We start from the raw sequence: 10,191 nt of genomic DNA on the forward strand, positions 1-10,191 counted from the left end.
AGCCAAATCATAATGAATATATTCTTGTGGCTATTGATTATGTGTCTAAATGGGTTGCAGCAGTGGCTACTAAAACCGCCGATTACGCAGTCGTGGTTGAGTTCATTCAAACGAACATTTTTAGTCGGTTTGGTATGCCATGAGCTATTATTAGTGATGGAGGTGCTCACTTCTATAATAGGTATTTTCGTACCTTGGTACAAAGATACTCCGTCACTCATAAAGTTGCTACTCCATATCATCCCCAAACAAGTGGCCAAGTTAAATTATCCAATCGTGAAATTAAGAGAATTCTTGAAAAAATGGTTAAGCCAGATTGTAAAGATTGGTCTTTAAGACTGAATAATGCTTTGTGGGCTTACCGAACAGCTTATAAGACTCCGATTAGTATGTCACTTTACTGTCTCTTTTATGGTAAAAAGTGTCATCTTCCTATAGAATTAGAACACAAAGCTTTCTAGGCTATAAAAAAACTCAACTTTAACATGAACTCTGCTAGATCTAACGGGAAGCTCTAACTAACAGAGCTCAAAGAATTGCGTAATGATGCCTATGAGAGTGCTAAGGTTTACAAATCAAAGACTAAGGCATTTTATGACAAGCATATCTTGCGTAAAACTTTTGATTCTGGGAAAAAAGTTTGGTTGTTTAATACACGACTGAAACTTTTTCCTGGTAAACTAAAGTCACGTTAAGAAGGTCAATATATGGTTATTTCTGTTATACCTTACGGTGCGATTGAGATATAAGATTGTAAGACTGGACAACTGTCCAAAGTCAATGGACAGAGACTTAAACCCTACATAGAGGGTAGTATGCAGAGAGGCCCAGTGGAGGCAGTAGAACTTCATGATCCTATTTACTTGGACTAGAAAGGTCAGGTTTTCGTCGATCTATCGGCGTTAAACTTAGTATGCTATCGAGCTATCGACGTTAAACTTAGCATTTGTATGTTATACCATAGTTTTGTTTTTATTTATTTTATGTTTTTTTTAGTTTTTAGTTTTTTTAGTTTATTTTAAGTTATTTTGTTTCTAGTTTTTAGATTCATTTTAGGTTTATTTTATAATTAGGTTAATTTAGGTTTAAGAAAAAAGAAAAGAAAAAAAAAAAAGGAAAAAATCCAAAAATTTGTCTCAATGCTCGAGCCTGAAAGTTGGGGCTCGAGCATCAGCTACTTAAGGCTCGAGCCGGCACACGTTAAGCTCGAGCCCCCTATCATCATTCATTTTAGGATTTTCAGCGGCCATGCTCGAGCCTTAAAATTAGGGCTCGAGCCTTTGTACTTTAAAATAAAAAGAAACCCTCAAACCAAAGATGAAACCCTCATGCCTCTTCTCGTTCTTGCCTCCATACTCTCCCAAATCTCTATAATCTCTCATAGTGATCATCTACATCATCTCAACCCACTCTCTCTCTCATCATTTTATATTGATATATATATATATATATATATATATATATACGTATATATATAGGTATATATGTTCTATAAAAACTCGATATTTTGACCAATTTCCATATCCAAATGCATATAATGGTTAATTTAATCATCTAATAGCATCCTCTAATCATAATCCATAATCGAAACTTGCAGAAATTCCAGATCTAATCTAGGTTTGAAGAACACGAGTTTGGAGTTTTGTAAGGGTGTTAAGGTGATTTGAGGAAGTTTTGGGGTTGTTGGGTGATTAAGGAAAAGCGTTTGGGGTTGATTTGGAGATTTTTGGAGGATTTGGGAGAATTTGAACCGGTTTCTAACCCAGGAAGCTCGAGCCCTCATACTTGGGCTCGAGCCTTTGCTTGCAGCAAGCTCGAGCATCAAGATCCCAAGCTTAAGCCTCAGCCAGTATCAAGCTCGAGCCTTTGAACTTTAGGCTCGAGCCTTAGAGCATAGATTTGAGATCTTTTCTGCTGGGGCTGTGGAAAGTTACTGGGATGCTGAGACGACCTAGACAGAGAGTGGTACAAACTCCGGCGATGGCCCTGGATGACTCATGCCGGTATAGCACTATCTGCCATGAGATAGATTTTATTTTAAAGGATTTCCAGCGCCACCGAGATACATTTTGGGCTATAAAGGCCCTAGAGGCTCGACAGCTGTCAGGATTCTTGCAGCATCCATCGCAAATTTCCTATCCTAGGTTAATGCGAGCATTTTACCGCTCTTTGCAGTTTCACGTAGGAGACGGTGACTAGGGTGAGGAGGACTATTTCACAGCCACCGTCAAGGGTGTACAGCTAATAGTGAGCTGCGAGACTATTGCACAGGCGATGGGTTGCCATCATAGGTGTCCTGCTGCACTACAAGATAGGTTTCCACCATTTCCCCTGGCCTTTTGAGGGAGGCTATGCTACTAGCACTCAACCAGGGGAGGCATGCCACCACTTGGGAGACGATCCGAAAGTCCCAGCTTCCACGACGTTCTGGTTTCTTGATACTGTCTTAGTGGCCAACGCTTGTCCTACCGGCCATAAGATAGGGCGATGGACTAAGATGAAGGATACACACTATGCATTCCATGTTGACTATTGGGTGTCCATTCCCCAGTCAGTATTCATGCAATTGACCTGGCTATACGATGAGATGCGAGAGGCCCGACGCCCGCCTGATAGAGTTAGTGGGGGTTCTGATACCCTTAAATAAGGCTACTGTTACCGTCTTCACCCAGTACCATTTCACGCAGTGGAACAATGTCTTCGGGCATATACCCAAGGCGATGAAGCTTGAGTGGGGTGTCGACGATGAGATCCGAGAGAATCGACGGTGCATGGACGCCGAGGCATAGGGCGTGCCATATGAGATTCGTGTTCCACCTTATCCACCTCCACCTACGATTCTTTTAGTTGACCCTACCGATGCACAGATGGTGAGGGAGGATGAGAACGAGGACGATGATAATGATGAGGCTACAGAAGACGAGATAGATCTTTCCGATAGCCAAGCCCCACAGAGGAAGAGACCAGTTCTTGCAGCCTAGCCTGAGAGTTCTTCTTAAGTTGAGATTAGAGAGCTTCAGGTTTGGGTGACTGAGCTGTAGGACAGACAGGCAGTGCTACGGCAGATGCTGACTGCGCAACAAAGCTTATTAGAAAAGTTACTATGCCGCACTCTGTATGCTCCATCCACTTCTGCAGACACTTCTCCACCGATAGATTAGCTGACTAGGGCTTTTCTATAGTTTCTTTGGTAAACTAGGGCAGTCTTTTGATGTATTTATTTCTTTATGATGCATATTTGCCCTAAGTCTGTTATTTTGATAAGCATTGTACTGATATTTCTTATTTATATAGATGTTTTTTGCTTATGATATCCTTGTGATTATTATTTGTACTTCATGTGATATTACTCTATTCTTACTCCATATGGTTGATACTCTGATATATTTTGAGTTTGTTGATTTTGTCAAAAACTACAGATTAAGTTTGGGGGTAATATTATGATTTACCCTCCTAAGTTTTATTTCCATATTTCTTTGTTGGTCTACTTATCTGGTAATATCTTTCTAAACTTTCTTGTATTCATACACATTGAGGACAATGTGCAAAATAAGTTTGGGGGTAAGGTACTCTGGGAGGAGAAAAATTTTGAGAAAATTTTGGAAAATTTTTGTTAACACAAGAATGGGATATGATATGTGATGTTTTTAGCATAAGTTTGAATCTATTAATTATTATATACTCTATTTGCAGTCTGATATTGGTTAGATATAGTTTGTATGCTAAAATATTGTGAAAAGGGATTCCTGAAAATTTTGAAATCAGTTGGTAACCTGTGGTCCACTGTGTTAAGATGATCCTTGTTTAATGAAATTAATCTCTGGAATGTTACACTTTACACATATTCACACTTACATGAATTATGTGGGGTGAATAATAGAAGTCTTATTTTGTTTTGAGTTAAACTGAGATTAGCAGGTAGATTTGATACTTTTGATAACCAGGGCTATAAAAAAATAATATATAAAAATAAAAATAAAAAATAGTTTGGTATGTATGCAATGCAACAAAAGAAAAATAATTCTTCACCAATGTGAATGAAAGAAAAGAAAAAAGTGAAGAAAATAGATAGAAAATGATCAAGTTCAAGTCTGTACCTAGATTGCTTGAGTGATTAAGTCCTTAGGGGTGTGTTCTGACACCTAATGCCCTAAGACCATCTAGTCTGGGAATCGTTGGCTGAAAGATTGTTACATAAGGGGTTTAGGTTGCCTAGATTACTTAAACAATTAGGTCCGGATGAGTGTTTTATCACTTATTGCCCTAAAACCGTCTAGTCTGGGAGTCATTGGCTAAAAGTTCGTTACATGGGTGATCTAGAAAGCTTAATAGACTTGAACATTATACAGTATCATTTTTGAAATGATGCATACCTTGAGAAAAAAAATGAAATAAGAATAAATGCCTTGGGAGTTGGAATTGGAAAAGTTTGCATGTGAATTGAGGAATAGCTAAGAATAAATGCAAGTATGGATAGTAAGCCACACGTTGAATTGTAGGATCACTTTCAAAAAGTGTTCTAAAGATTAAGATTATTGAATGAATGATTAAACTGATATATAGGGACCATAGTTGCTAAATTGAAATTAGAAGTTGAAAGTTTTTTTGATTACATGATTGGTTGTACTTGCTATAACTGATTAATGAACTGAAGGGATAATATGATTTGAAAACAGGTTCGAATGAGCTTACTGTGCAATTAAGGCACTGATTTGAGAAGTTTGTGGGTATTTTCACTGGAAACCCTCACAAGACTATAACTTGTCCATTAGGGGTAACCTAGGGGTTTAAAAGCTTGTTGCATGGGCTAAATGCAACTGTGATTCCCACGAAAGCGGCTTTTTAGTTCTGTATTGCTAAGGGACTAGCAATATATAAGTTTGGGGGTGTGATGAGTGCTGAATATTTGTATATTCAAGTCCCTAAATATACATATGTTAAAGTCTAAAGTGATATTTCTACCCATTGTTTGACTGATTTATGTTTAATGTATGTTTATAGGTACTTTCCCAGAAAAACGGTTAAAACCGGGATTTTATGATGAAAAGATTGATATTGAAGCTTACAGAGTCGTTGCCGGTTATTTAGAGCAAGCTGAGAGCTTAAATGGTGAAGTTTGGAGGAGTTTAATATCCAAAGCTCGAGCCCAAGTCTTAAGGCTCGAGACTTGCAAGTCAAAAAAGAAAAATCAACAAAGTACTAAAGCTCGAGCCTTGCACTTTCAGGCTCGAGCCTGAACAAAGAGTGCTTGAGCCTGACCATAGGGTGTTTGAGCCTTGACCCTCAAGCTCGAGCACAAGGCATCGAAATTTGAAGAGTTGATTTCCAAGCTCCCAGACCTCGTGCCTAACCCCAAGGATTGAGCACCATTCACTGAAGCTCGAGCCTGGTACCTAGTACTCGAGCCCATGAAGCTCAAGCCTGGTACCTAAAGCTCGAACCTGATACCTAGTACTTGAGCCCATGAAGCTTGGATCAAGCAATGTTAAAAGAGATGAAGCCCGAGAATATTCTAAATGGTGAAGAAAAAGACTCTTTGGAAAATAATTGAAGAAGTTTGGCTAAATGTCAAAGTGGAGCTCAAGTATCAATCCAAAAAAGCTCGAGCCTGAACCTTAAAGCTCGAGCTCGAACCTTAAAGCTCGAGCCTTTGTTCCTAAAGCTCGAGCCTTTCATGACATGTCAGATTTAAGTTACAAGAATGTTATCTTTCAAGCCGTATCTCATTCCAGATGGGCTAAAAGACCTAAAAGCCCACTAAGCCTTTATTTTCTTCTATAAAAGAAGGCTTACGCCTTGATAGAAGGGGTCCCTTGTTCTCATATTATTTAAAAGGCTGATATTGTGGTGGTAGCTTTTAGGGTTTACACAACCTTAGAAGGTGAAGATCTTGAGAAGAGAAGTGTCGTCCTTGACGATGGAGACAACTCCAACACAGATGATATCCGACATCATCGTGAGTAGCTAATTCCTCTCTAAAGGCCCTGATATAACCAAATCCAGTATTATGGTTTAATTATTCTTAACTCTAGGATTATTTTAATGTATCTTATGTTTTTTATTATTTGACTATGAGCAATCGAGACAACTCAATTGGTTTTCATGCTTTAAATAGATTACAAACTGTTATTTCCTTGTCTTAGATATAATTGTTTGTTTTCTATTCTTAACCTATCTTATTGGACGGTATCTAGCGGAGCCCTACCGGACATGAGAATGGAGGTCATATAATGGTGTTCCAATGTTTTTTTATAAAATAATGTTTTCATAGTCTATACTTAGGAAAGATGGATTATTTACAAAGTAATTAGAGTAGTTAGAGTAAATAGGTGGATAGTACATGCTAACCGCAGATAGGTTATAGTTAACTATTTTATTAAAACATTTTTCTTTAAAACCCGAATTGAATGAATGTTATTGAGTTCAATTCATTTAGAAACATAATCTGTTAAATCCCTAGAGTTGATACAATTAACTATAGTATGATGATTGTGGTAAAGTCAAAGCCCTAAGATATCTTCCTCTGATCACTTACTTTAACTTAGTTTAATATTTCAGTTTAATTATAGTTGTTAATCGTGACAATCAATCAAAATTTTCAATCAGTTACCTGTGAACCATTAGAACTAACTTAAAGACTGAACATAAAATCTCATCTCCCTGTAGGTTTGGCATCCTCTTTATAGAGCTATCTTACATGGAATCGTTCTATTACGAGTGGTAAAATTAGAAACACACGATCAATGGCCTTGATCTCACTATTAGGCCAATTGTGGCCACCGCAGAATTGACTAAAGATACAAAATCAGTGAGAAAAGCCTTAGTGGTTGAGGCCGAAAGCAAGGACATCAAGGCTATCAAGGAGTCCTACAAGCATGGTAAGAGCATAGGTGCTACTTCCGAAGGCCGGTCACAGAAAAAGTAGAAGAATAAACAGTTAGGGTTTAAGGAGCAGTAAGCCAGATCCGCACCTACAGCTACAGTGTCTATTGGGTCTTCTAAACCGAATGTTACTTGTTTCAAATATGGTCAACTAAGACATTACAAGTCGCAGTGCACTCAAGCTCAGGTAGCGTCGAGTAGATGCTTTGGTTGTGGCCAGCAGGGCCATAGGGTGAAGAGCGGGGTAGTGGTTCTGGCAGGGGTGGAAGTTCACAACAGAGGTAGATGCAATCTGCCATAATTTAATTAGGGTTTTGACCGCCATCACCACATCAGCCATCTCAGCCAGCTATGACAGCTCAGAGTTCTCGACCGGGCAGGGGAGCCCCCTCTAGTGTTCCTACTCAACAGTCTGGTTATTAGGGCGGTGGTTCTCAAGGGCATAGGACCCAGGGTCATGTGTATGCAGTCACTGCAGCCGAGCCATCATCCAGTCCTTCAGTTGTCAGGGGTATGTACCTTGTGTCCTATTCTTGAGCCAGAGTGTTGTTTGATTCTGGTGCTTCATACTCTTTCATTGCTTCATCATTTGCACGGGCATTAGGGTTAGAGGTTAATTAGTTAGATAGACCACTTTGTGTTGACACGCCTGTCAAAAGTTCAGTCACTCTTGGTAGAGTTTGTTAGGGTTGTTCCATTACCATTGCCGGACGGGTACTGGAGTTCGATCTCGTCCTTCTCAAGATGACAGGGTTTGACGTCATTCTTAAGATGGACTGGTTGTCATCCTTCAGAGCTGTTATTGATTGTTTCAGGGGTAGAGTGACAGTTTGTACCCTGGATGGGGATTACTTCTGTTTTGTGGGGGATCGGTGTGATTCTCTCACTCTTTCATTTTACGGTGTTAGAGGTCGGGATCGATAGGAGTTCTTCTTAGCTAGCCTTTTCGCCAATGATGATGTTGAGTTTTGTGGGGTTGATTATCCAATGGTTGTACGCAATTTTCTAGATGTGTTTCCGGAGGACTTGATAGAGTTTCTTCCACATCGAGAGGTGGAGTTTGTCATTGATTTGATGCCTAGTACCGTGCTAATTTCTATGGCACCGTATCGTATGGCACCAATAAAATTAGAGGAATTTAAAAGGCAACTTGATGATTTGAGAATAAAAGGTTTCATCCGACCGAGTGTGTCACCGTAGGGCGTACAGGTCATGTTCGCTAAGAAAAAAGATAGTTCCTTAAGGTTATGCATTAATTACCGGAGGTTGAATCATGCCACCATCAAGAACAAGTATCATTTGCCAAGGATAGATGATTTGTTTGACCAATTGAGGGGTGCTTGCTATTTTTCAAATATTGACTTGAGGTCAGGCTATTATCAGTTACGGGTTAGGGATGAGGATATCCCAAAGACAGCGTTCCATACACGGTATGGACATTATGAGTTCCTTGTTATACCCTTTGGTTTGACTAATGCACCAGCGGCATTCATAGATCTAATGAACCGTGTCTTCCACGATTACTTGGACCAGTTTGTAGTAGTTTTCGTGGATGACATTCTTGTGTATTCACGGACTCGGGAGGAGCACGAGATCTATTTGAGTATAGTGTTGAGTATAATGTTGCAGATTCTACAGGAGCACCGTTTGTACGCTAAATATGAAAAATGTGAGTTTTGGCAATAGGAGGTGAAGTTTTTGGGACATGTAGTCTTGGAAGGTGGGGTTTCAGTTGATCCTTCAAAGATTGAGGCAGTTCTGAATTGGGAGCAACCCAAGAATGTTTTTGATATCCAGAGTTTCCTTGGCCTAGTAGGTTATTATCGCAGATTCGTGAAGGATTTTTCCCGTTTGGCAGCACCTATTACTAAATTAACCCAGAAAGGGATCAAATTTGCATGGAATGAGGCATGTGAGTCTGCTTTTCAAGAGTTTAAAACAAGGTTGACTACGGCTCAAGTGTTGGAGATACCCGAGTGTGGCTTGGGTTATGTGATCTATTGTGACGCTTCACATGATGATTTGGGTTGTGTACTGATGCAGGATGGTAGAATAGTGGCGTATAGGTCTCGAGAATTGAAGACTCATGAGCATAACTACCCTACTCATGACTTAGAGTTAGCGACGGTTGTGTTTGCTTTGAAGTATTAGAGACACTATTTGTATGGTGAGAGATTTGAGGTGTTCTTGGACTACAAGAGTCTCAAATACCTTTTCTCCCAAAAGGACTTGAACAACAGATAGAGGCGATGGGTTGAGTTCTTGGAAGACTTTAACTTTGATTTGTAGTATCATCCAGGAAAGGCAAATGTGATAGCTGATGCCTTAAGCCGAAAATCTCATGGGACTTTAGCTAGTTTAGCCATTCGGAAGTGGAAGATGCTTAAGGATTTAACAAAGATGGGATTGTATTACTTTGATGATGACGATGGCAGTGAGTCAGCATTCTTGTTTAGTCTTGTAGCTCAGCTTACTCTTGTCGAACGAGTGATTAAGTCATAGAGACAGGATCCAGATTTGGATGCTATTCACACTCTGATTTTTTGTGGTGAGATAGTGTAAGATTGGACCTTGCATATAGATGAAGGTTTACGATTCAAGGGTTTGTTGGTTGTTCCCACAATTTGTCGTGAGGACGTCTTACGGGAGTTTCATACTTCCCGCTTTGCAGTTCATCCAGGTGGTACCAAGCTGTATCATAATCTGAGACATTAGTATTGGTGGAATGGGATGAAGAAAAACGTTGCACAATTTGTGGCTTAGTGCCTTACCTGTCAGCAGGTGAAGGCCGAGCACCAGAAACCAGCTGGTTTATTACAGCCATTATCGGTAGAGCAGTGAAAATGGGAGTAGATTGCCATGAATTTTGTGACAGGTCTTCCTAGGTCACAATGGGAAAATGAGGTCTTATGGGTCATTATTGATAGATTGACCAAGACGGCTCACTTTTTGCCTATTAAGGCAACAGATGACGCAGAGGTACTTGGTGTACTGTATATGAAGGAAATTGTGAGGTTACATGGAGTTCCAATATCTATTGTGTCAGATAGGGATGCCAAGTTCACCTCGAAATTCTGGGAAGGACTTCATGCAACGTTTAGCTCACCGTTGCATTTCAATATGGCATTCCATCCATAGACGAACAGCCAGTCGAAGCGTACCATCCAGATCTTGGAGGATATGTTTCGGGCCTGTGTTTCTTGATTTGAGAGGTAGTTGGGAGGATCACCTTCCACTTATTGAGTTTCCCTACAACAACAATTATCAGGTGAGCATTCAGATGACTCCATTTGAGGCGTTGTATGGAAG

The sequence above is a fragment of the Cornus florida genome, unplaced genomic scaffold (genome assembly GCF_030987335.1).
Source record: "Cornus florida cultivar Cherokee Brave unplaced genomic scaffold, ASM3098733v1 CherokeeBrave_3.0.0_Hap2_Chr02, whole genome shotgun sequence".
Classification (NCBI taxonomy): domain Eukaryota; kingdom Viridiplantae; phylum Streptophyta; class Magnoliopsida; order Cornales; family Cornaceae; genus Cornus; species Cornus florida.